General features: G+C 46.6%; 14 non-coding genes and 1 pseudogene across 14 annotated transcripts; 7 read left to right on the top strand and 8 right to left on the bottom strand.

Moving 5' to 3' along the window:
- Nucleotides 1–3270: 3270 nt before the first annotated feature.
- Nucleotides 3271–3434, top strand: LOC135022982 (U1 spliceosomal RNA). Its single transcript, XR_010219992.1, has one exon. It is a non-coding gene; the product is annotated as a U1 spliceosomal RNA (small nuclear RNA).
- Nucleotides 3435–3586: 152 nt separating this feature from the next.
- LOC135022884 (U1 spliceosomal RNA) lies at nucleotides 3587–3749 on the top strand. The gene has a single exon (XR_010219902.1). It is a non-coding gene; the product is annotated as a U1 spliceosomal RNA (small nuclear RNA).
- Nucleotides 3750–4404: 655 nt separating this feature from the next.
- Nucleotides 4405–4567, top strand: LOC135022804 (U1 spliceosomal RNA). The gene has a single exon (XR_010219826.1). It is a non-coding gene; the product is annotated as a U1 spliceosomal RNA (small nuclear RNA).
- Nucleotides 4568–14037: 9470 nt separating this feature from the next.
- LOC135022853 (U1 spliceosomal RNA) lies at nucleotides 14038–14200 on the bottom strand. Its single transcript, XR_010219872.1, has one exon. It is a non-coding gene; the product is annotated as a U1 spliceosomal RNA (small nuclear RNA).
- A 152-nt stretch (nucleotides 14201–14352) lies between these two features.
- Nucleotides 14353–14516, bottom strand: LOC135022934 (U1 spliceosomal RNA). The gene has a single exon (XR_010219945.1). It is a non-coding gene; the product is annotated as a U1 spliceosomal RNA (small nuclear RNA).
- A 674-nt stretch (nucleotides 14517–15190) lies between these two features.
- LOC135022855 (U1 spliceosomal RNA) lies at nucleotides 15191–15353 on the bottom strand. The gene has a single exon (XR_010219874.1). It is a non-coding gene; the product is annotated as a U1 spliceosomal RNA (small nuclear RNA).
- Nucleotides 15354–15505: 152 nt separating this feature from the next.
- LOC135022795 (U1 spliceosomal RNA) lies at nucleotides 15506–15669 on the bottom strand. Its single transcript, XR_010219817.1, has one exon. It is a non-coding gene; the product is annotated as a U1 spliceosomal RNA (small nuclear RNA).
- Nucleotides 15670–16363: 694 nt separating this feature from the next.
- LOC135022913 (U1 spliceosomal RNA) lies at nucleotides 16364–16504 on the bottom strand (annotated as a pseudogene).
- A 152-nt stretch (nucleotides 16505–16656) lies between these two features.
- On the bottom strand, nucleotides 16657–16820 carry LOC135022817 (U1 spliceosomal RNA). Its single transcript, XR_010219839.1, has one exon. It is a non-coding gene; the product is annotated as a U1 spliceosomal RNA (small nuclear RNA).
- Nucleotides 16821–17494: 674 nt separating this feature from the next.
- Nucleotides 17495–17657, bottom strand: LOC135022862 (U1 spliceosomal RNA). Its single transcript, XR_010219881.1, has one exon. It is a non-coding gene; the product is annotated as a U1 spliceosomal RNA (small nuclear RNA).
- Nucleotides 17658–17809: 152 nt separating this feature from the next.
- On the bottom strand, nucleotides 17810–17973 carry LOC135022977 (U1 spliceosomal RNA). The gene has a single exon (XR_010219987.1). It is a non-coding gene; the product is annotated as a U1 spliceosomal RNA (small nuclear RNA).
- Nucleotides 17974–18022: 49 nt separating this feature from the next.
- On the top strand, nucleotides 18023–18186 carry LOC135022796 (U1 spliceosomal RNA). Its single transcript, XR_010219818.1, has one exon. It is a non-coding gene; the product is annotated as a U1 spliceosomal RNA (small nuclear RNA).
- A 98-nt stretch (nucleotides 18187–18284) lies between these two features.
- Nucleotides 18285–18447, top strand: LOC135022915 (U1 spliceosomal RNA). Its single transcript, XR_010219930.1, has one exon. It is a non-coding gene; the product is annotated as a U1 spliceosomal RNA (small nuclear RNA).
- Nucleotides 18448–19121: 674 nt separating this feature from the next.
- On the top strand, nucleotides 19122–19285 carry LOC135022945 (U1 spliceosomal RNA). Its single transcript, XR_010219956.1, has one exon. It is a non-coding gene; the product is annotated as a U1 spliceosomal RNA (small nuclear RNA).
- A 152-nt stretch (nucleotides 19286–19437) lies between these two features.
- Nucleotides 19438–19600, top strand: LOC135022856 (U1 spliceosomal RNA). The gene has a single exon (XR_010219875.1). It is a non-coding gene; the product is annotated as a U1 spliceosomal RNA (small nuclear RNA).
- Nucleotides 19601–20404: the final 804 nt, after the last annotated feature.

Raw genomic sequence — 20404 nt, forward strand, 5'->3', positions numbered from 1 at the left:
CAGTTTTGGATTACTTTAATTAACAAAAAAAAAATGCATATAGCAGAGGATAGTTTCAATCTGCCTACCTCTGGGTTATGGACCCAGCATGCTTCCATTACAGTACTCTGCTGCACATGTAAGTGCAAGAGATCCTGAAGCACTCACTCATCATGGGAAAGTACCAATGTGTTTCTTCATTGGTTGATGGAAGAAACATCATACAAAAACTCTCCACATTATTGACTTTTTAAAATGTTTCTAGGAATCGTTCTAGATGAATGCTTATTAGCCTTTGTCAGTATGTACTTTTGCAAAGTGTCGCGGTGGCGCAATCAGTTAGTGTGTAAGGATATTAACCAAAAGGTTGGTGGTTCAATCCCACCCAGGGACTTAATTGACCTTGTTATCAGATTTTGGTGATCTTTAAGTAGACAAGTCAAAATTTCGAAAACCCCTGTTATGGTGTAGGGTACCTGGCCTTCTCTGATGTAATCAGAGTTAGATTTGATTCAGTGATTTTATAAAAACAGCTAGGAAGCACAATTTAGCAGTGGGTTGCAGAGAAAAAGAAATATGCTGGCAAAAAAATCCAATTGACTGATTAAACAGCTCTTCATTTTCTGGCTTTATTTTTATGCTAACAAATTTGTTCTCTGAAAAGTGTCCACAAAGCCAAGTATCTGATTAACATCGTTGTAGGGATGGTTTTTCACCTATTACTAAATTAAACTTGCTTCATTGGAAAGGCAGCAAGATGCATCCTCATTTCAATATCTACTGAAATAATACAGGTTGACACCAGGAAACATTAACGCCACTGCATCCTTGCTGCTTTCTCATGTGGAAGTCTGTTTAATGTGAAAACAAGGTGATATCTAATTAGCACACAGGTAAGGAATTAAGAAAATCTTTATTTAAGGGTGAAGATGTTTCTCACAAAATCGTTGCCCCAATGCATCATTGAAATTCAAGCTGGAAAGATGATTTTAATATATCACTTGTACATTTTGTATTGCTCTTCTGGTGACAATGTAGTTTGCTTTTGTCAATTACCATTTTAATAATCGGGTAAAGAAAATTAATTGGATTTTTGAAAGAAAACAATACTGTCAATATACTATTAAAACAAATTAAAATGGTAAAAGTTATTGTACTTTAAGTAAAAATAAAAGAGCAAAAATATCAATCCCAGTTTTGGATTACTTTAATTAACAAAAAAAAATGCATATAGCAGAGGATAGTTTCAATCTGCCTACCTCTGGGTTATGGACCCAGCATGCTTCCATTACAGTACTCTGCTGCACTTGTTAGTGCAAGAGATCCTGAAGCACTCACTCATCATGGGAAAGTACCAATGTGTTTCTTCATTGGTTGATGGAAGAAACATCATACAAAAACTCTCCACATTATTGACTTTTTAAAATGTTTCTAGGAATCGTTCTAGATGAATGCTTATTAGCCTTTGTCAGTATGTCCTTTTGCAAAGTGTCGCGGTGGCGCAATCAGTTAGTGTGTAAGGCTATTAACCAAAAGGTTGGTGGTTCAATCCCACCCAGGGACTTAATTGACCTTGTTATCAGATTTTGGTGATCTTTAAGTAGACAAGTCAAAATTTCAAACCCCCTGTTATGGTGTAGGGTACCTGGCCTTCTCTGATGTAATCAGAGTTAGATTTGATTCAGTGATTTTATAAAAACAGCTAGGAAGCACAATTTAGCAGTGGGTTGCAGAGAAAAAGAAAAATGCTGGCAGAAAAATCCAATTGAGTGATTAAACAGCTCTTCATTTTCTGGCTTTATTTTTATGCTAACTAATTTGTTCTCTGAAAAGTGTCCACAAAGCCAAGTATCTGATTAACATATTTGTAGGGATGGTTTTTCACCTATTACTAAATTAAACTTGCTTCATTGGAAAGGCAGCAAGATGCATCCTCATTTCAATATCTACTGAAATAATACAGGTTGACACCAGGAAACATTAACGCCACTGCATCCTTGCTGCTTTCTCATGTGGAAGTCTGTTTAATGTGAAAACAAGGTGATATCTAATTAGCACACAGGTAAGGAATTAAGAAAATCTTTATTTAAGGGTGAAGATGTTTCGCACAAAATCGTTGCCCCAATGCATCATTGAAATTCAAGCTGGAAAGATGATTTTAATATATCACTTGTACATTTTGTATTGCCCTTCTGGTGACAATGTAGTTTGTTTTTGTCAATTACCATTTTAATAATAGGGTAAAGAAAATTAAGTGGATTTTTGAAAGAAAACAATACTGTCAATATACTATTAAAACAAATTAAAATGGTAAAAGTTATTGTACTTTAAGTAAAAATAAAAGCTAAAATATCAATCCCAGTTTTGGATTACTTTAATGAACAACAAAAAAATGCATATAGCAAAGGATAGTTTCAATCTGCCTACCTCTGGGTTATGGACCCAGCATGCTTCCATTGCAGTACTCTGCTGCACATGTAAGTGCAAGAGATCCTGAAGCACTCACTCATCATGCGAAAGTACCAATGTGTTTCTTCATTGGTTGCTGGAAGAAACATCTTACAAACACTCTCCAGATTATTGACTTTTTAAAGTTTTTCTAGGAAACGTTCTAGATGAATGCTTATTAGTCTTTGTCAGTATATACTTTTTGCAAAGTGTCTCTGTGGCGCAATCGGTTAGTGTGTTCAGCTAACCCTTGTGCACTATCCTGACTTCTCCTCCTGTCTGCTTACTTTGTGCCTTCCAATGCACAATGCAAACTACAGGTAGTGCTGCAGGGCCCACACCCTTTTACTTGCCTTACGGAGCAGCTCTGGAGCTGTTTCAGTGCCAAGCTGCTGTAAGAAATAAGCTTGAATGCTTCAGAGGCTGGGGCATTGTCAACATGAGCCCCACACCAAAGGAGGGTGGAGGTGTTTAATGCGAACTAGGGGTCATCCAAGCGCCGCAAAAGGCCGCCATACCCTGCACGCCCCTTTTCTCTTTTCATATGCAGATGAGGATTGAAGCCAACTTTGACCCACTGCTTGGATGACATCACCATATGCAAATCCATCTGCTGCAGGCCTTCCCCCCGGAATGCTTGCACTAGTTGTTGCATTTGGTTTGTTGTTTGGGGGTGCTTCAGTATTAGGCAGCCTTCTGCCCTCCCATGTTCATCTGAAAATATGTGTTCTCCCTGCAGTTGTTGTCCCAAGATGAGAGTTCCCTTGTGCTGCCTCAGTTGAATCTCCTTTACTTGACAGAGATGTGCCTGAGCAGCGGCCCTCCCCAGCCCTATCCCAAATCATACTTATTTTGCATAGGAGATACCATGGTCATGAAGATTGTTCTCCCAGGGTGAGGTTCATTCATTGCATTTTGGGTATGCTGATCCCTGTGATTTCCCCAAATGTGGGTAACTCGACTGCATTATTTGTGGTAGTGGGGGACTGTGTTTGTGTTTTCCTCTGGTCAGCTCTGGTAAAAGTCAGATTTCTTTGTTTCAGATCTTCCTCTAGCCTTGTTCTTCTTTCGAGAGTTCCCTTGTGCTTCCTCAGTTGGATCTCCTTCAGTTGACAGGGCGGTGCCCGAGCAGCGACCCTCCCCAGCTCAAGCCCAACTCCTACTTACCTGCCAGGTGAGATACTATGATCATGAAGGTGCTTCTTCCAGGGCAAGGCTTACCCATTGCACTCTGGGTGTGCTGCCCCTGCGATTTCCCCAAATGTGGGAAACTTGACTGCATAATTTGTGTTTCCCCTGGTCGGCTCTCGTATAATTCAGATCTCTTTGTCTCAGGTCTCTCTCCAGCCTAGTTTGCTGTCTGTTTCCACTTCTTTTTTCTTGAGCCCCTCCCTTTTATACCCTTGTGCACTATCCTGACTTCTCCTCCTGTCTGCTTACTTTGTGCCTTCCAATGCACAATGCAAACTACACACCCTTTTACTTGCCTTACAGAGCAGCTCTGGAGCTGTTACAGTGCCAAGCTGCTGTAAGAAATCAGCTTGAATGCTTCAGGGGCTGGGGCATTGTCAACATGAGCCCCACACCGAAGGAGGGTGGGGGTGTTTAATGCGAACTAAGGGTCATCCAAGCGCCGCAAAAGGCCGCCATGCCCTGCATGCCCCTTTTCTCTTTTCATATGCAGATGAGGGTTCCAGCCAACTTTGGCCCACTGCTTGGATGACATCACCGTATGCAAATCCGTCTTCTGCAGAACTTCCCCCAGGAATGCTTGTACTAGTTGTTGCATTTGGTTTGTTGTTTGGGGGTGCTTCAGTATTAGGCAGCCTTCTGCCCTCCCATGTTCATCTGAAAATATGTGTTCTCCCTGCAGTTGTTGTCCCCAGATGAGAGTTCCCTTGTGCTGCCTCAGTTGAATCTCCTATACTTGACAGAGATGTGCCTGAGCAGCGGCCCTCCCCAGCCCTATCCCAAATCATACTTATTTTGCATAGGCGATACCATGGTCATGAAGATTGTTCTCCCAGGGTGAGGTTCATTCATTGCATTCTGGGTATGCTGACCCCTGTGATTTCCAAAATGTGGGAAACTCGACTGCATTATTTGTGGTAGTGGGGGACTGTGTTTGTGCTTTCCTCTGGTCAGCTCTGGTAAAAGTCAGATTTCTTTGTCTCAGATCTTCCTCTAGCCTTGTTCTTCTTTCGAGAGTTCCCTTGTGCTGCCTCAGTTGGATCTCCTTCACTTCACAGGGGGTGCCCGAGCAGCAATCCTCCACAGCTCTGGCCCAACTCCTACTTACCTGCCAGGTGAGATACTATGATCTTCACTGTTAGGGCAATCAGGATGTGGAATTCCCTGCCAGGGAAGGTGGTAATGGCGGACTCTGTAATTGGATTTAAAAAAGGAATGGATACATTTCTGAATGAAAAAGCTATCCAAGTTTATAATACTTAAAATATCAACATGGTTAATCCGGGGGTAACATGAGTTGTAGTAGCTAACTAGTCATAATACATTATTAAGCAAGTATGTAGAATCATCACAACTTAAAACAGGTTGAACACGATGGGCAATTTGCCTCTATTCAACCTCAAAAACTATGTTACTATATGTTACTATATTACTATGTTACTGTAGTATACAGAACACCACAATGCAATGAGCAGTGATAGTGAGCACTGATGAGGATACTAGAACTGACACTGAGCAGCAAGATGCAGCACTGGACTATTAGTAATGTACTGTAGTATGCTGAGCACAACAATGCAGCACAAGACAATGAGCAGTGATACTGAGCACTGATGAGGATACTACTGAGAACTGACACTGAGCAGGAGAGACACACTACTAGTATTACTGAGCAGCAATAAGTATCCACTGATACTGAGCACTGATATTGAGATTTCCACTGAGAGAACATAGCCACGTCCTCTCCGCTCTCTCTTCAATGCACGAGTAAAAATGGCGGCAACGCGCAGCTCTTTATATGGAATCCGAATCTCGCGAGAATCCGACAGCGGGATGATGACATTTTCCCTTGTTCATAGAATTTGGGAGTCATTTTGATCCCAAAGTATTATTAACCTCAATAACCATAATTTCCACTCATTTTCAGTCTATTCTTAACACCTTACACCTCACAATATTATTTTTAGTCCTAAAATTTGCACCGAGGTCGCTGGATGACTAAGCTCAGCGACCCAAGTGGCCGACACAAACACCTGGCCCATCTAGGAGTGGCACTGCAGTGTCACGCAGGATAGCCCTTCCAAAAAACACTCCCCAAACAGCACATGACGCAAAGAAAAAAAGAGGCGCAATGAGGTAGCTGTGTGACTAAGCTCAGCGACCCAAGTGGCCGACACAAACACCTGGCCCATCTAGGAGTGGCACTGCAGTGTCACGCAGGATGGCCCTTCCAAAAAACACTCCCCAAACAGCACATGACGCAAAGAAAAAAAGAGGCGCAATGAGGTAGCTGTGTGACTAAGCTCAGCGACCCAAGTGGCCGACACAAACACCTGGCCCATCTAGGAGTGGCACTGCAGTGTCACGCAGGATGGCCCTTCCAAAAACACTCCCCAAACAGCACATGACGCAAAGAAAAAAAGAGGCGCAATGAGGTAGCTGTGTGACTAAGCTCAGCGACCCAAGTGGCCGACACAAACACCTGGCCCATCTAGGAGTGGCACTGCAGTGTCACGCAGGATGGCCCTTCCAAAAAACACTCCCCAAACAGCACATGACGCAAAGAAAAAAAGAGGCGCAATGAGGTAGCTGTGTGACTAAGCTCAGCGACCCAAGTGGCCGACACAAACACCTGGCCCATCTAGGAGTGTCACTGCAGTGTCACGCAGGATGGCCCTTCCAAAAAACACTCCCCAAACAGCACATGACGCAAAGAAAAAAAGAGGCGCAATGAGGTAGCTGTGTGACTAAGCTCAGCGACCCAAGTGGCCGACACAAACACCTGGCCCATCTAGGAGTGGCACTGCAGTGTCACGCAGGATGGCCCTTCCAAAAAACACTCCCCAAACAGCACATGACGCAAAGAAAAATGAAAGAAAAAAGAGGTGCAAGATGGAATTGTCCTTGGGCACTCCCACCCACCCTTATGTTGTATAAACAGGACATGCACACTTTAACCAACCCATCATTTCAGTGACAGGGTCTGCCACACGACTGTGACTGAAATGACGGGTTGGTTTGGACCCCCACCAAAAAAGAAGCAATTAATCTCTCCTTGCACAAACTGGCTCTACAGAGGCAAGATGTCCACCTCATCATCATCCTCCGATTCATCACCGTGTACATCCCCCTCCTCACAGATTATCAATTCGTCCCCACTGGAATCTACCATCTCAGCTCCCTGTGTACTTTGTGGAGGCAATTGCTGCTGGTCAATGTCTCCACGGAGCAATTGATTATAATTCATTTTAATGAACATCATCTTCTCCACATTTTCTGGAAGTAACCTCGTACGCCGATTGCTGACAAGGTGAGCGGCGGCACTAAACACTCTTTCGGAGTACTACTTGTGGGAGGGCAACTTAGGTAGAATAAAGCCAGTTTGTGCAAGGGCCTCCAAATTGCCTCTTTTTCCTGCCAGTATACGTACGGACTGTCTGACGTGCCTACTTGGATGCGGTCACTCATATAATCCTCCACCATTCTTTCAATGGTGAGAGAATCATATGCAGTGACAGTAGACGTCATGTCCGTAATCGTTGGCAGGTCCTTCAGTCCGGACCAGATGTCAGCATCAGCAGTCGCTCCAGACTGCCCTGCATCACCGCCAGCGGGTGGGCTCGGAATTCTGAGCCTTTTCCTCGCACCCCCAATTGCGGGAGAATGTGAAGGAGGAGCTGTTGACCGATCAAGTTCCACTTGACTTGATAATTTTCTCACCAGCAGGTCTTTGAACCCCTGCAGACTTGTGTCTGCCGGAAAGAGAGATACAACGTAGGTTTTAAATCTAGGATCGAGCACGGTGGCCAAAATGTAGTGCTCTGATTTCAACAGATTGACCACCCGTGAATCCTGGTTAAGCGAATGAAGGGCTCCATCCACAAGTCCCACATGCCTAGCGGAATCGCTCTGTCTTAGCTCCTCCTTCAATGTCTCCAGCTTCTTCTGCAAAAGCCTGATGACGGGAATGACCTGACTCAGGCTGGCAGTGTCTGAACTGACTTCACGTGTGGCAAGTTCAAAAGGTTGCAGAACCTTGCACAACGTTGAAATCATTCTCCACTGCGCTTGAGACAGGTGCATTCCACCTCCTATATCGTGGTCAGATGTATAGGCATGAATGGCCTTTTGCTGCTCCTCCATCCTCTGAAGCATATAGAGGGTTGAATTCCACCTCGTTACCACTTCTTGCTTCAGATGATGGCAGGGCAGGTTCAGGCGTTTTTGGTGTTGCTCCAGTCTTCTGTACGTGGTGCCTGTACGCCGAAAGTGTCCCGCAATTCTTCTGGCCACCGACAGCATCTCTTGCACACCCCTGTCGTTTTTTAAATAATTCTGCACCACCAAATTCAATGTATGTGCAAAACATGGGACGTGCTGGAATTTGCCCAGATATAATGCACGCACAATATTGCTGGCGTTGTCCGATGCCACAAATCCACAGGAGAGTCCAATTGGGGTAAGCCATTCTGCGATGATCTTCCTCAGTTGCCGTAAGAGGTTTTCAGCTGTGTGCGTATTCTGGAAAGCGGTGATACAAAGCGTAGCCTGCCTAGGAAAGAGTTGGCGTTTGCGAGATGCTGCTACTGGTGCCGCCGCTGCTGTTCTTGCGGCGGGAGTCAATACATCTACCCAGTGGGCTGTCACAGTCATATAGTCCTGAGTCTGCCCTGCCCCATTTGTCCACATGTCCGTGGTTAAGTGGACATTGGGTACAACTGCATTTTTTAGGACACTGGTGAGTCTTTTTCTGAGGTCTGTGTACATTTTCGGTATCGCCTGCCTAGAGAAATGGAACCTAGATGGTATTTGGTACCGGGGACACAGTACCTCAATCAAGTCTATAGTTGGCTCTGAAGTAATGATGGATACCGGAACCACGTTTCTCACCGCCCAGGATGCCAAGGCCTCAGTTATCCGCTTTGCAGCAGGATGACTGCTGTGATATTTCATCTTCCTTGCAAAGGACTGTTGGACAGTCAATTGCTTGGTGGAAGTAGTAAAAGTGGTCTTACGACTTCCCCTCTGGGATGACCATCGACTCCCAGCAGCAACAACAGCAGCGCCAGCAGCAGTAGGCGTTACACTCAAGGATGCATCGGAGGAATCCCAGGCAGGAGAGAACTCGTCAGAATTGCCAGTGACATGGCCTGCAGGACTATTGGCATTCCTGGGGAAGGAGGAAATTGACACTGAGGGAGTTGGTGGGGTGGTTTGCGTGAGCTTGGTTACAAGAGGAAGGGATTTACTGGTCAGTGGACTGCTTCCGCTGTCGCCCAAAGTTTTTGAACTTGTCACTGACTTATGATGAATGCGCTGCAGGTGACGTATAAGGGAGGATGTTCCGAGGTGGTTAACGTCCTTACCCCTACTTATTACAGCTTGACAAAGGCAACACACGGCTTGACACCTGTTGTTCGCATTTCTGTTGAAATACTTCCACACCGAAGAGCAGTTTTTTTTGGTATTTTCACCAGGCATGTCAATGGCCATATTCCTCCCACGGACAACAGGTGTCTCCCCGGGTGCCTGACTTAAACAAACCACCTCACCTCCCCAGCGCCAGCAACACCCATATCCTCCTCATCCTGGTGTACTTCAACACTGACATCTTCAATCTGACTATCAGGAACTGGACTGCGGGTGCTCCTTCCAGCACTTGCAGGGGGTGTGCAAATGGTGGAAGGTGCATGCTCTTCACGTCCAGTGTTGGGAAGGTCAGGCATCGCAACCGACACAATTGGACTCTCCTTGTGGATTTGTGATTTTGAAGAACGCACAGTTCTTTGCTGTGCTTTTGCCAGCTTAAGTCTTTTCATTTTTCTAGCGAGAGGCTGAGTGCTTCCATCCTCATGTGAAGCTGAACCACTAGCCATGAACATAGGCCAGGGCCTCAGCCGTTCCTTGCCACTCCGTGTGGTAAATGGCATATTGGCAAGTTTACGCTTCTCCTCCGACGATTTTTATTTAGATTTTTGAGTCCTTTTTTTTACTGATCTTTTGTGTTTTGAATTTTACATGCTCTGTACTATGACATTGGGCATCGGCCTCGGCAGACGACGTTGATGGAATTTCATCGTCTCGGCCATGACTAGTGGCAGCAGCTTCAGCACGAGGTGGAAGTGGATCTTGATCTTTCCCTATTTTTGGAACCTCAACATTTTTGTTCTCCATATTTTAATAGGCACAACTAAAAGGCACCTCAGGTAAACAATGGAGATGGATGGATACTAGTATACTTATGGATGACGAGTGACTGACGACACAGAGGTAGCTACAGCCGTGGACTACCGTACTGCGTCTGCTAGTATAGAGATGATAATTAATGATATAAAAAAAATATATATATAACTACTGTAGGTATATATTATATAATGACGGACCTGGTGGACACTGTCAGCAGACTGCTAAACTACTAGTATGATGAAGACAGAAAAAAAAACCCCACCACAGGTAGGTAGGTATACAATTATGGACGAGCACTGACGACACAGAGATAGCCACAGCCGTGGCCTACCGTACTGCGTCTGCTAGTATAGAGATGATAATTAATGATATAAAAAAAAATATATATAACTACTGTAGGTATATATAATGTAATGACGGACCTGGTGGACACTGTCAGCAGACTGCTAAACTACTAGTATGAAGAAGATAGAAAAAAAACTTCACCACAGGTAGGTATACAATTATGGACGAGTGACGACACAGAGGTAGGTACAGCCGTGGACTACCGTACTGCGTCTGCTAGTATAGATAATATACTAAATATATTACTACTGTAGGTATATAATATAATGACGGACCTGGTGGACACTGTCAGCAGACTCCTAAACTACTAGTATGAAGAAGATAGAAAAAAAAACCCACCACAGGTAGGTAGGTATACAATTATGGATGAGCACTGACGACACAGAGATAGCCACAGCCGTGGCCTACCGTACTGCGTCTGCTAGCATAGATAATATACTAAATATATTACTACTGTAGGTATATAATATAATGACGGACCTGGTGGACACTGTCAGCAGACTGCTAAACTACTAGTATGAAGAAGATAGAAAAAAAAACCCCACCACAGGTAGGTATACAATTATGGACGAGTGACGACACAGAGGTAGGTACAGCCGTGGACTACAGTACTGCGTCTGCTAGTATAGATAATATACTAAATATATTACTACTGTAGGTATATAATATAATGACGGACCTGGTGGACACTGTCAGCAGACTCCTAAACTACTAGTATGAAGAAGATAGAAAAAAAAACCCCACCACAGTTAGGTATACAATTATGGACGAGTGACGACACAGAGGTAGGTACAGCCGTGGACTACCGTACTGCGTCTGCTAGTATAGATAATATACTAAATATATTACTACTGTAGGTATATAATATAATGACGGACCTGGTGGACACTGTCAGCAGACTCCTAAACTACTAGTATGAAGAAGATAGAAAAAAAACACCCCACCACAGGTAGGTATACAATTATGGACGAGCACTGACGACACAGAGATAGCCACAGCCGTGGACTACCGTACTGCGTCTGCTAGTATAGATAATATAATAAATATATTACTACTGTAGGTATATAATATAATGATGGACCTGGTGGACACTGTCAGCAGACTCCTAAACTACTAGTATGAAGAAGATAGAAAAAAAAAACCCACCACAGGTAGGTAGGTATACAATTATGGACGAGCACTGACGACACAGAGATAGCCACAGCCGTGGACTACCGTACTGCGTCTGCTAATATAGAGATGATAAAGATGATAGAGATGAAAAAAAAATATAACACTACTGCAGGTAAATATTTATATAATATAATGTATGACCGACCTGCTGGACACTGTCAGCAGAATGCGTTTATAGAATAAAAAAAAAAAACACCACAGGAGTGTTTAACTTTTTCAGGCAGACAATATACTGGTGGTCACACTGGCAGCAAAAGTGTGCACTGTACTCCTGCTATAACTGCTCCCCAGTCTCCCCCACAATTAAGCTGTGTGAGCAGTGAGCACTCAGCACAGTCAGATATACATAGATGATATATCATGCAGCACACTGAGGCTGAGCACATATATGGTATGCGTATCGTTTTTTTTCAGGCAGAGAACGGATTATAAATAATAAAACTGGTGGTCACTATCAGCAAAACTCTGCACTACTGAGTACTCCTGACAAGTTCAACTGCTCCCCAAATTAGTAGTAAATCAAATGTCACTCGTCTCTATCTTCTAATCTAAACGGAGAGGACGCCAGCCACGTCCTCTCCCTATCAATCTCAATGCACGTGTGAAAATGGCGGCGACGCGCGGCTCCTTATATAGAATCCGAGTCTTGTGAGAATCCGACAGCGGGATGATGACGTTCGGGCGCGCTCGGGATAACCGAGCAAGGCGGGAGGATCCGAGTCTGCTCGGACCCGTGCAAAAAAGGGTGAAGTTCGGGCGGGTTCGGATTCCGAGGAACCGAACCCGCTCATCTCTAATGGCCACCCAGCATGACGCCTCCCTTCTTGACCATGCTGTAATTGCAGTCGCACTGCAGTTCAGCGTGATCATAAAAAATGGTGTAGCCTCCTGCTGGTGCAGACTGTATGTGCGCGCAGGAAGCCGCCACCATTTTTGTGATCACAGCGGCTGAATGTGATGTCATACAGCCGCTGTGACCACGCCCCCTGTGTCTCCTCCATTGCAGACCCCATTTTGAAGCCTTGCCCCCGCACCGCTCCATCCCTGACTTGGAAATGGAGTGTTGCTGACCCCCCTCTCCCCCCCTGCCCCGATTGACAGGCAGAGGCGATCGCATTCTCTGCGGGGTGCCGCAGAAAATGCAGGCACATGCGTATGCTCTTAGCAATTTTTGCAGTTGGATCGCTTATTGTGATTGCAATCCAACCTGAATCAGGCCCTATTACCTATCACAATGCGCTGCGGGCAGTACAAAATTGGTTTAATATAGGAGAAAAACCCCCAGACCTGTGCTCCTTAACTGTACCTGGTGGCTAGTGGAGCGGCTGCCCAGTAATCAGTGTCCACGACAGTGCGCACACGGTCCACCCCCTACGGCCACGCTCCCCTTCATCAGCGGCCTCGTGATCCGGAAGGGCGGTGTGTGTGTGACTGACCTTAGGAAGAAACCGGAGCCTCCGCTGCAGTGACCCAGCAACCAGGGCACGGGAGTATACAGCGCCGCTGGGAGTGATGAAGCTGCAGTAAAGATGTCTATTAGACCTAGCCTGCTGCAGCCCTTGTAGATTCTCATAAAACAAGTTCTTCTTTTCTTGTCAAAATTAATAGCTAAGAATAGGCTGCCTGAGGCAGGCCCCTGTTAAGTGGCCTGCTACTGAAGGCACCAACTACAAACTGAGCTCCCTGTTCATGGAAGCGGGGTTATAGAGGAGAATGCACTGAGCTTCTTGGGAACAGTCAAAAGCTTTGAGCCGGTTGGTGCCTCAGATCAAGATCCTACTCTACACACCAATGTGAATCCTTGTGGAGTCCAGTGTACCCCACAGAAGAAATTAATGTGTCACACCCATTGGCAGCAACCTTAGAATAGCTGCTGACGGGCACAATTGAGAAAGGAAGGGGGGGGGGACATTTGAATCCAACACATAGATGCAATTCAAATATGTAATTTGTACCTTCCTATTTTAAAATATAATGGATGAACCTCACCCTGTGAGAACAATCTTCATGATCAAGAGATCTCATATGCAAAATAAGTATGAGTTGGGATAGGGCTGGGGAGGGTGGCTGCTCGGGCAGCCCCTCCCCCGTCAAGTTAAGGAGATTCAACTGAGGAAGCACAAGGGAACTTTTGTCTGGGGACAACAACTGCAGGGAGACCACATCTTTTCAGATGAACATGGGAGGGCGGAAGGCTGCCTAATACTGAAGCACCATCAAATATCAAACCATATGCAACAACTAGTACAAGCATTCCTGGGGGAAGGTCTGCAGAAGACGGATTTGCATACGGTGATGTCATCCAAGCAGTGGGCCAAAGTTGGCTGGAACCCTCATCTGCATATGAAAAGAGAAAAGGGGCATGCAGGGCATGGCGGCCTTTTGCGGTGCTTGGATGACCCTTAGTTCGCATTAAACACCCCCACCCTCCTTTTGTGTGGGGCTCATGTTGGCTCTGCCCCAGCCCCTGAAGCATTCAAGCTGATTTCTTGCAGCAGCTGGGCACTGTAACAGCTCCAGAGCTGCTCTGTAAGGCAACTAAAAGGGTGTGGGCCCTGCAGCACTACCTGTAGTTCGCATTGTGCGTTTGAAGGCACAAAGTAAGCAGACAGGAGGATAAGTCAGGATAGTGCGCAAGGGCATAGAAGGGAGCGGCTCAAGAAAAGAGAAGTGGAAACAGACAGCAAACTAGGCTGGAGAGAGACCTGAGACAAAGAGATCTGAATTATACGAGAGCCGACCAGGGGAAACACAAATTATGCAGTCAAGTTTCCCACATTTGGGGAAATCGCAGGGGCAGCACACCCAGAGTGCAATGGGTGAGCCTTGCCCTGGGAGAAGCACCTTCATGATCATAGTATCTCACCTGGCAGGTAAGTAGGAGTTGGGCTAGAGCTGGGGAGGGTCGCTGCTCGGGTACCCCCCTGTAAAGTGAAGGAGATCCAACTGAGGCAGCACAAGGGAACTCTCGAAAGAAGAACAAGGCTAGAGGAAAATCTGAGACAAAGAAATCTGACTTTTACCAGAGCTGACCAGAGGAAAGCACAAACACAGTCCCCCACTACCAAAAATAATGCAGTCAAGTTTCCCACATTTGGGGAAATCACAGGGGTCAGTATACCCAAAATGCAATGAATGAACCTCACCCTGGGAGAACAATCTTCATGACCATGGTATCTCCTATGCAAAATAAGTATGATTTGGAATAGGGCTGGGGAGGGCCGCTGCTCAGGCACATCTCTGTCAAGTAAAGGAGATTCAACTGAGGCAGCACAAGGGAACTCTCATCTGGGGACAACAACTGCAGGGAGAACACATATTTTCAGATGAACATGGGAGGGCAGAAGGCTGCCTAATACTGAAGCACCCCCAAACAACAAACCAAATGCAACAACTAGTGCAAGCATTCCTGGGGGAAGTTCTGCAGAAGACGGATTTGCATACGGTGATGTCATCCAAGCAGTGGGTCAAAGTTGGCTTCAACCCTCATCTGCATATGAAAAGAGAAAAGGGGCGTGCAGGGCTTGGCGGCCTTTTGCGGTGCTTGGATGACCCCTAGTTCGCATTAAACTCCTCCACCCTCCTTTGGTGTGGGGCTCATGTTGGCCATGCCCCATCCCCTGAAGCATTCAAGCTGATTTCTTGCAGCAGCTGGGCACTGTAACAGCTCCAGAGCTGCTCTGTAAGGCAAGTAAAAGGGTGTGGGCCCTGCAGCACTACCTGTAGTTTGCATTGTGCATTGGAAGGCACAAAGTAAGCAGACGGGAGGAGAAGTCAGGATAGTGCACAAGGGTATAGAAGGGAGCGGCTAAAGAAAAGAGAAGTGGAAACAGACAGCAAACTAGGCTGGAGAGAGACCTGAGACAAAGAGATCTGAATTATACGAGAGCCGACCAGGGGAAACACAAATTATGCAGTCAAGTTTCCCACATTTGGGGAAATCGCAGGGGCAGCACACCCAGAGTGCAATGGGTGAGCCTTGCCCTGGGAGAAGCACCTTCATGATCATAGTATCTCACCTGGCAGGTAAGTAGGAGTTGGGCTAGAGCTGGGGAGGGTCGCTGCTCGGGCACCCCCCTGTCAAGTGAAGGAGATCCAACTGAGGCAGCACAAGGGAACTCTCGAAAGAAGAACAAGGCTAGAGGAAGATCTGAAACAAAGAAATCTGACTTTTACCAGAGCTGACCAGAGGAAAACACAAACACAGTCCCCCACTACCACAAATAAAGCAGTCGAGTTTCCCACATTTGGGGAAATCACAGGGGTCAGCATACCCAGAATGCAATGAATGAACCTCACCCTGGGAGAATAATCTTCATGACCATGGTATCTCCTATGCAAAATAAGTATGATTTGGGATAGAGCTGGGGAGGGCCGCTGCTCATGCACATCTCTGTCAAGTAAAGGAGATTCAACTGAGGCAGCACAAGGGAACTCTCATCTGGGGATAACAACTGCAGGGAGAACACATATTTTCAGATGAACATGGAGGGCAGAAGGCTGCCTAATACTGAAGCACCCCCAAACAACAAACCAAATGCAACAACTAGTGCAAGCATTCCTGGGGGAAGGCCTGCCGCAGATGGATTTGCATATGGTGATGTCATCCAAGCAGTGGGTCAAAGTTGGCTTCAACCCTCGTCTGCATATGAAAAGAGAAAAGGGGCGTGCAGGGCATGGTGGCCTTTTGCGGCGCTTGGCTGACCCCTAGTTTGCATTAAACACCTCCACCCTCCTTCGGTGTGGGGCTCATGTTGGCTATGCCCCAGCCCCTGAAGCATTCAAGCTGATTTCTTGCAGCAGCTGGGCACTGTAACAGCTCCAGAGCTGCTCTGTAAGGCAAGTAAAAGGGTGTGGGCCCTGCAGCACTACCTGTAGTTTGCATTGTGCATTGGAAGGCACAAAGTAAGCAGACGGGAGGAGAAGTCAGGATAGTGCACAAGGGTATAGATGGGAGGGGCTCAAGAAAAAAGAAGTGGAAACAGACAGCAAACTAGGCTGGAGAGAGACCTGAGACAAAGAGATCTAAATTATACGAGAGCCGACCAGGGGAAACACAAATTATGCAGTCAAGTTTCCCACATTTCGGGAAATCGCAGGGGCAGCACACCCAGAGTGCAATGGTGGGCCTTGCCCTGGGAGAAGCACCTTCATGATCATAGTATCTCACCTGGCAGGTAAGTAGGAGTTGGGCTAGAGCTGGGGAGGGTCGCTGCTCGGGCACCCCCCTGTCAAGTGAAGGAGATCCAACTGAGGCAGCACAAGGGAACTCTCGAAAGAAGAACAAGGCTAGAGGAAGATCTGAAACAAAGAAATCTGACTTTTACCAGAGCTGACCAGAGGAAAACACAAACACAGTCCCCCACTACCACAAATAAAGCAGTCGCGTTTCCCACATTTGGGGAAATCACAGAGGTCAGCATACCCAGAATGCAATGAATGAACCTCACCCTGGGAGAACAATCTTCATGACCATGGTATCTCCTATGCAAAATAAGTATGATTTGGAATAGGGCTGGGGAGGGCCGCTGCTCATGCACATCTCTGTCAAGTAAAGGAGATTCAACTGAGGCAGCACAAGGGAACTCTCATCTGGGGACAACAACTGCAGGGAGAACACATATTTTCAGATGAACATGGGAGGGCAGAAGGCTGCCTAATACTGAAGCACCCCCAAACAACAAACCAAATGCAACAACTAGTACAAGCATTCCTGGGGGAAGTTCTGCAGAAGACGGATTTGCATATGGTGATGTCATCCAAGCAGTGGGTCAAAGTTGGCTTCAACCCTCGTCTGCATATGAAAAGAGAAAAGGGGCGTGCAGGGCATGGCGGCCTTTTGCGGCGCTTGGATGACCCCTAGTTCGCATTAAACACCTCCACCCTCCTTCGGTGTGGGGCTCATGTTGGCTATGCCCCAGCCCCTGAAGCATTCAAGCTGATTTCTTGCAGCAGCTGGGCACTGTAACAGCTCCAGAGCTGCTCTGTAAGGCAAGTAAAAGGGTGTGGGCCCTGCAGCACTACCTGTAGTTCGCATTGTGCGTTGGAAGGCACAAAGTAAGCAGACAGGAGGAGAAGTCAGGATAGTGCGCAAGGGCATAGAAGGGAGCGGCTCAAGAAAAGAGAAGTGGAAACAGACAGCAAACTAGGCTGGAGAGAGACCTGAGACAAAGAGATCTGAATTATACGAGAGCCGACCAGGGGAAACACAAATTATGCAGTCAAGTTTCCCACATTTGGGGAAATCGCAGGAGCAGCACACCCAGAGTGCAATGGGTGAGCCTTGCCCTGGGAGAAGCACCTTCATGATCATAGTATCTCACCTGGCAGGTAAGTAGGATTTGGGCTAGAGCTGGGGAGGGTCGCTGCTCGGGTACCCCCCTGTCAAGTGAAGGAGATCCAACTGAGGCAGCACAAGGGAACTCTCGAAAGAAGAACAAGGCTAGAGTAAAATATGAGACAAAGAAATCTGACTTTTACCAGAGCTGACCAGAGGAAAGCACAAACACAGTCCCCCACTACCACAAATAATGCAGTCAAGTTTCCCACATTTGGGGAAATCACAGGGGTCAGCATACCCAGAATGCAATGAATGAACCTCACCCTGGAAGAACAATCTTCATGACCATGGTATCTCCTATGCAAAATAAGTATGATTTGGAATAGGGCTGGGGAGGGCCGCTGCTCAGCCCTATTCCAAATCATACTTATTTTGCATAGGAGATACCATGGTCATGAAGATTATTCTCCCAGGGTGAGGTTCATTCATTGCATTCTGGGTATGCTGACCCCTGTGATTTCCCCAAATGTGGGAAACTCGACTGCTTTATTTGTGGTAGTGGGGGACTGTGTTTGTGTTTTCCTCTGGTCAGCTCTGGTAAAAGTCAGATTTCTTTGTTTCAGATCTTCCTCTAGCCTTGTTCTTCTTTCGAGAGTTCCCTTGTGCTGCCTCAGTTGGATCTCCTTCACTTGACAGGGGGGTGAGATACTATGATCATGAAGGTGCTTCTCCCAGGGCAAGGCTCACCCATTGCACTCTGGGTGTGCTGCCCCTGCGATTTCCCCAAATGTGGGAAACTTGACTGCATAATTTGTGTTTCCCCTGGTCGGCTCTCGTATAATTCAGATCTCTTTGTCTCAGGTCTCTCTCCAGCCTAGTTTGCTGTCTGTTTCCACTTCTCTTTTCTTTAGCCGCTCCCTTCTATACCCTTGTGCACTATCCTGACTTCTCCTCCCGTCTGCTTACTTTGTGCCTTCCAATGCACAATGCAAACTACAGGTAGTGCTGCAGGGCCCACACCCTTTTACTTGCCTTACAGAGCAGCTCTGGAGCTGTTACAGTGCCCAGCTGCTGCAAGAAATCAGCTTGAATGCTTCAGGGGATGGGGCATGGCCAACATGAGCCCCACACCAAAGGAGGGTGGAGGAGTTTAATGCGAACTAGGGGTCATCCAAGCACCGCAAAAGGCCGCCAAGCCCTGCACGCCCCTTTTCTCTTTTCATATGCAGATGAGGGTTGAAGCCAACTTTGACCCACTGCTTGGATGACATCACCGTATGCAAATCCGTCTTCTGCAGAACTTCCCCCAGGAATGCTTGCACTAGTTGTTGCATTTGGTTTGTTGTTTGGGGGTGCTTCAGTATTAGGCAGCCTTCTGCCCTCCCATGTTCATCTGAAAATATGTGTTCTCCCTGCAGTTGTTGTCCCCAGATGAGAGTTCCCTTGTGCTGCCTCAGTTGAATCTCCTTTACTTGACAGAGATGTGCCTGAGCAGCGGCCCTCCCCAGCCCTATTCCAAATCATACTTATTTTGCATAGGAGATACCATGGTCATGAAGATTGTTCTCCCAGGGTGAGGTTCATTCATTGCATTTTGGGTATACTGACCCCTGTGATTTCCCCAAATGTGGGAAACTTGACTGCATTATTTTTGGTAGTGGGGGACTGTGTTTGTGCTTTCCTCTGGTCAGCTCTGGTAAAAGTCAGATTTCTTTGTCTCAGATTTTCCTCTAGCCTTGTTCTTCTTTCGAGAGTTCCCTTGTGCTGCCTCAGTTGGATCTCCTTCACTTTACAGGGGGGTACCCGAGCAGCGACCCTCCCCAGCTCTAGCCCAACTCCTACTTACCTGCCAGGTGAGATACTATGATCATGAAGGTGCTTCTCCCAGGGCAAGGCTCACCCATTGCACTCTGGGTGTGCTGCCCCTGCGATTTCCCCAAATGTGGGAAACTTGACTGCATAATTTGTGTTTCCCCTGGTCGGCTCTCGTATAATTCAGATCTCTTTGTCTCAGGTCTCTCTCCAGCCTAGTTTGCTGTCTGTTTCCACTTCTCTTTTCTTGAGCCGCTCCCTTCTATGCCCTTGCGCACTATCCTGACTTATCCTCCTGTCTGCTTACTTTGTGCCTTCAAACGCACAATGCGAACTACAGGTAGTGCTGCAGGGCCCACACCCTTTTAGTTGCCTTACAGAGCAGCTCTGGAGCTGTTACAGTGCCCAGCTGCTGCAAGAAATCAGCTTGAATGCTTCAGGGGCTGGGGCAGAGCCAACATGAGCCCCACACAAAAGGAGGGTGGGGGTGTTTAATGCGAACTAAGGGTCATCCAAGCACCGCAAAAGGCCGCCATGCCCTGCATGCCCCTTTTCTCTTTTCATATGCAGATGAGGGTTCCAGCCAACTTTGGCCCACTGCTTGGATGACATCACCGTATGCAAATCCGTCTTCTGCAGACCTTCCCCCAGGAATGCTTGTACTAGTTGTTGCATATGGTTTGATATTTGATGGTGCTTCAGTATTAGGCAGCCTTCCGCCCTCCCATGTTCATCTGAAAAGATGTGGTCTCCCTGCAGTTGTTGTCCCCAGACGAAAGTTCCCTTGTGCTTCCTCAGTTGAATCTCCTTAACTTGACGGGGGAGGGGCTGCCCGAGCAGCCACCCTCCCCAGCCCTATCCCAACTCATACTTATTTTGCATATGAGATCTCTTGATCATGAAGATTGTTCTCACAGGGTGAGGTTCATCCATTATATTTTAAAATAGGAAGGTACAAATTACATATTTGAATTGCATCTATGTGTTGGATTC

The sequence above is a fragment of the Pseudophryne corroboree genome, unplaced genomic scaffold (genome assembly GCF_028390025.1).
Source record: "Pseudophryne corroboree isolate aPseCor3 unplaced genomic scaffold, aPseCor3.hap2 scaffold_394, whole genome shotgun sequence".
In the NCBI taxonomy this organism is placed as follows: domain Eukaryota; kingdom Metazoa; phylum Chordata; class Amphibia; order Anura; family Myobatrachidae; genus Pseudophryne; species Pseudophryne corroboree.